This window comes from Micropterus salmoides, unplaced genomic scaffold, assembly GCF_014851395.1.
Source record: "Micropterus salmoides isolate LMB-PRFRI ecotype aquatic unplaced genomic scaffold, ASM1485139v1 Ms_hic_scaffold_8, whole genome shotgun sequence".
NCBI classification, from domain to species: Eukaryota; Metazoa; Chordata; class Actinopteri; order Centrarchiformes; family Centrarchidae; genus Micropterus; species Micropterus salmoides.
Window position 1 is genome coordinate 31,978,626 of NW_024044570.1, and position 5,596 is coordinate 31,984,221.

Sequence of the window (5,596 nt, forward strand, 5' to 3'; positions counted from 1 at the left end):
ATTTACTGTTTGCTGCATTTACTGAACAGTACACACACACACACACACACACACGCACACAGATATTTGCAAGAAAATAAATCCTAATTCTGACCTCAGCTACTAAAGCATTTTTTTTTTTTTTTTACAATCTTTTAATTTGGGATTATATGGAAGAAACTCATCATCATGAGTGAATTTGTCTCCAATTATTGAGAACATTTAAAAATATATACATATCAAATGGACTACTTTGTTGTTATGTAAGATTATGGAGCTATAAATCTATTTTACTGCTAAGAGGCTGATGTGCTAGATATTTTTCAGCTAGTTCCTTTTTTTCCCCTGGGGGTCAGATACATAGAGGCTTATCATTTTAGAGCACATAAGCTATATGAAGACGTTTGTAATCGAAGAAAATTCTCAGGCACATCCCCTGACAGCCTGAGATTTTAAACCCTTAAATTCACCTGGACAGAGACACAAATGAGACCAGGCCTCGCGCAGGAACACGTTTAAAAGAGCCTCCTTAATAAAAGTGCAGCAGTTTGTTAAAGCTGTAAACTAATCCTTCCCACGGATCAAACTGTAGTAGGCTATATAGTAATTTTTTGAATGAGTTTTATGTGTAGGATAAAAATGGATAAAGTCTTATTTTAAATTGTTGTCAGATTTATTGTCGGCCGCGTGACGATAAATCTTGTGGATTTAGGCTTCAAGGCCTACGCTTCTATTCGTTTACGAATTGATTTATTTTTACATGTTTTAATTTGACAAAATTGTAATTTTTGTGTAGATTAAAAGTTAGTAAAAGTGCCTTTACAAAAGGCACGTTAAACTGACACACGGAGAGCATTTGGTTTCAATTAAATAATTTATTTTTCAACACTGCACAGTAAAAAAAGTGCATTTATTTAGGCCTATTTATTTTTAACAGTTGGCTATATATTTGTATAAACTAAATACATCATCATTATTATTGTTTTATTATTATTATTATTTATATTACAGACGCATTCAACCCCGAGCCTTCCTGACAGGGTTTTCCATTTAATTCCGTGCTCTCTCTCTCTCCCTCTCTGTTTATTAGGTTACTTGCGATGATGAATGTCCACAACGTCTCTGTGAAAAGTCCGTTTCTGTTATAATCTTTATGTGTGTTGGTCGGAGCGGCTGCCCCGCTGAAGGGAGGATAACTGCTCATTTAATGCAAATATCATCTTTTGCCACCAATGTTGACGCGCTCAGCTATAGAAAAACAAAACATGCAGACTTTAACCTCCAGTTCATCTTCATAATAACAGCCGAGGATAATAATTAAATGTTGAGGATTTCTTCCTCCTTCACATCAAGTGTGCGCGCTGTGGACTCCAGGTGCGGGAAAAAAAAGAACAAAAGAAATGATCACAGGATGCGTCCAAACAAAATGATCAAAAGTCGAACATGTTGCGCTGATTTCAGTTTCATCCATGTCGTCGCATAAACTTATTTTGTTAAAAAACTTTGCTGCAACGCGTCTTTCAATGATGAAAATGACGACTGTCGTGTTTTCAGATCTGTCCACTTTAAACACATAAATAAGCAGACTTCTGCTCACTCTTATTAGGAAATGGCTGCTTTGTCGTTAGCTTTTTAAACCTTCCAGTCATTCCAGAGACTTCTCCTTTCTTGCTTAAGGCCTGCCTTCCCCCTATAAGCATCTCTTGCTGTACCAACTTCATCATAAGGGCTGACCCACAAGAAACCGAGCGGGGACCTGTTTCTGACCCTGCAGCATAACTTAAGGAGGCCTAAAGACACCGGAGAGGAGGACAACTATGACGAAGCATGCATCACTAACAAAACACTTCCTACACTCTAATCATTCATTTTTCTATGTAAAATACACAATTATGAATGTGTTTTTATTTCCTTTTTTTCTTATTTCTAAAAGTATCTCAAATTAGTTTCTTTGGCCCTACACAAGTTTAATTAAGGCACCACAGTTTTCATTAAATAAGAATAAAGAATGAAGTTGACGTTTTAATTTCAACCTGCTCAGGTACATCAGATGAAAATGAGCTCATTCACATCATATTGATATCAATAAATATGTTTTGTCTCTGATAAATAATGTCCAAGTTAATAAGAACTACAGCAGAGAACCAGCCTGTCTGATGGACTGCTGTGTCTTGTGTACATCTTGAAATGTTTGGAGTATAATTGACAGGCCTGATAAGCTAGATTTGTTTCTTAATTAGGGTTACTGTGACACAGTCTGTATCTTGAGAAGAGCCCGCTCCTTGGTGAGAAAAACAATGATGTAATGTTTCTGATGTCAAGAGACATTTTTGAAGGGGAGATAATTGTTTACTGTTTATTGCCAGCTTTGTCACTTAGTAGGCTACAGCCAGAACATCCACATTTGGGCAAAGGAGCCGGAGTGGAGCCTCAGCCACCGCCTGATGGGTTGAGACACCTGTCAATCAAGGGGATCACAAACATATTTTAATTAACAACAGGAAAAATGTACAAACTTTTTTTCCCTATGCAATTGGAATTCAATTCTATTCAATTTGGAAAGAAAAAGGTGAAATATTGCAAAATCTTTTTACGCTTGGCTGAGATAGAAAACTGAGTTGTCCTTGAGCAATGCCACTGCTGCCGATCCAAGACTGCAGGTCTATTTAAGGTTATCTCTCTCTGACGGATGCTCCTGGTTATGGCAGCTGTCTTGTGGCCATGGCAACCAAATAAACACACACACACACACGCACACACTCCTCAGTAACTTTCTTGTTTGGGAAAATATTTTAACAATCATCTCCAGAACCTAAATGATCAGATTTAGAAAACAAACACAAGAAAACCTCAGTGCAAAAAAACTGGACTGAGGTGGAACCGCAATCTATAAAGCCACTGGGACAGATGTTTCAGTGTCCGACAGCTGGACGTGGTTAGTCTTCTGCATTATTAACTGAAACTTTCTCAAACCAAGTCCTCCAACTTGAACATGATGTCTTGATTTTGGGACACATTTGTATTTTCCTGTGTGCGCTTCCCTATCAAGACAAATGGATGTTCAGCAGGCCAAAGATGCTGGCACACTGCCACTGGTGGACGCAAACACACACACTCTGAAGCGCTGAAGTATCCCGGTCTTGACGGAAGTGTCCACTCAGCGCTTTTCTTCCCATCATGCTCTTCCCCTGGAACCAATTACAGCGCAGACATGTCTCAATTTGTTTTACACACTGGCTCTGTACGTCACAGGAAGCAGGGCAGGTACAGTTGACGGCAGCAGTGTGTGTTGTTGTTTACGGTTTGTGTGTGTTAAATGAAATTACAGTTACTGTGTGGGCATGTACTCTATGTGTTTGTACGTGTGTGTGTGTGTGTGTGTGTGTGTGAGTATGGGTGTATCTGTGTTAAACTGATGAGCAGAGATAGATGGTGACTTCACCATCTGGAAATCTAGTCTGGCTCTCTGGGCGTAAAGAACTGCTGACCCATGATTCAACTCTTCAACTCCGCAAGGAACAGAGAGAGAGAGAGAGAGAGAGAGAGAGAGAGAGAGAGAGAGTAAGGAGAAACTGGACGAGGGAGGCAGGAGGAGCACTGTGTTAAAAGTGCTTGTCATGAGGAGAAGAATCAGTGTGTCAGACTACTTTGTTCAGCCTTCAACAAGGGTCCTGGAAATAACAGTACATGTGCACAATCTCTCAGAGTCTGCTTGCTGTTTTACTCGTGCACATGATGTATGTTGTTTCCTTCAGTGGCTGACATGTAGGGAATTAAATGGATGCTGTGGTAATGAAGTGTGAGCGTGTATGGCTGACACACTAGTCTCTCTGCACAATATGCTGCATAAAACATGCAAATAGATGTAAAATGTGCACATGTAGGAGGTAAATACAGCACATGTTCTGCGGCTGAGTCTTTGAGAGGAAATGCTGACCAACATATCTAAATTGATAAAATTGCCATAGCTACATCCACACAACTTTACTGTTTTAGATCACTCTCACTGCTCTCAGCAACCTCATATCCAGCTGCAGCAGTCAGCTGCCTAAAGTGAAAAAGCTTTGATAAACCCACTGTATTTTGCAGCTAAAGAGCTATATTTTTTCCCTCAGGAGGTCTCGAGATGAAAATAGGAATAAAAGGAGAGTAAATATTAGACTTGAATTCGTCAGGTGAAATGAAACAAGACTCCGAATGAATCCTAATGTTGCTCTGAGTCTGCTGGATGTGTGAATAGGCAACTCTTTGCTAACAAGTTTCCCTGACGCCATTATAATATTATACTATAATTACATGTCCGTTTACATAGTTTAAACCGTTTTCAAAAGCAGACAGTCCAAGTAGCTTTTATTTATTGGTTGCCTGAGCAGCCATGTTGATCTGTTCTCACATTATGTGCTTGGGAAAGCATGCACGTCCTTCTTAGCACACAACCTAATGAGCAATTTTATTTTATTTTCCCTTGGTGTAAGAACATCACCCCAAGCTGTGACTTATAACCAAATGCAGCAGTAACTGAAGAAATACTGGATATTCCGCATTAGCAACAATGGACCTTTATCATGGCAGGCGTTTTGACGTCATAGCAGGAAAACCACAGGTGTAAATAATAAATGGCGTGCTCACTTGGATGGAATGGAGACATTGTTATTATTGCTGCCCTGAAAATAATGATAAAGAGTATTAGTTCAACCAAATCCAAAGCCCAAAATGTTACTGTATGTATTTTCTTGTGCACTTTATAACCCAAAGGCTGGTCTATCCCACATAGAACGCACTCTGTACCCTTGGTGTAGCAAATAATGTCCTCCCAATGTAACACTCCTTTTAACTTCAGAGGGGTCGACAGTCGAACACAAAGACGCGTTTGTGTCTTTTGTTCTGTGTTTAGCTGATAAATGTACACTGATCCATCATGATAAGCCTTGTGATCTCTGATAGAACTCAGGCTGAGAAATAAGCCAGCAGCACCTAGAAGGACAGCCACAGGGACACGTCGAAGTCAGTCTGCTGCTGTTCCCGTTCCCTTACTCTTTTTTCCCCCTGTGTTTTCTCATTTCTTCCTCAGGAACACATAAACACAGATACGTACATAAAGCAGGACAATCACACACCCTTCCTCTCTCCATATTAACATGCCTTCTGTCCCAGAGGAGCACTCAGGCATCTGACCAGTCGACCAATCGTGTTCGAAGATTGATGGCCCCCACGGCCAATGGAACACATTCCTGCTCGATGAACAACAAATTATCTTCAAATGAACACTCGACTACCTTAACCCCAGTGCTTTCTCTAGAAACACAGAGATCCCAGTGTACTGAGAAATATTTCGTTTTTCCCTACGCAGCAGACTCATGTTAAGGTAGAGAGTCTTAAAATTAAGGCCTACATCCCTGTTTTTTTCCCTTTCTCTCTCTAATGCCACACATACAGACTGAAACAAAAAATTCTTAAACATAATCCACTGGTACAATAGAAGGTTAGGAAGAAGATTGGAAGAAGCATTACATTTCACAAACTCTGTACATGCAAAAAGTTGCTTCAGTGTCTGTCTTGTAGCGAATTTCTAGAAATAATAATTAAAGTTTACCAGCTAAATTACTGGAAAATGTAT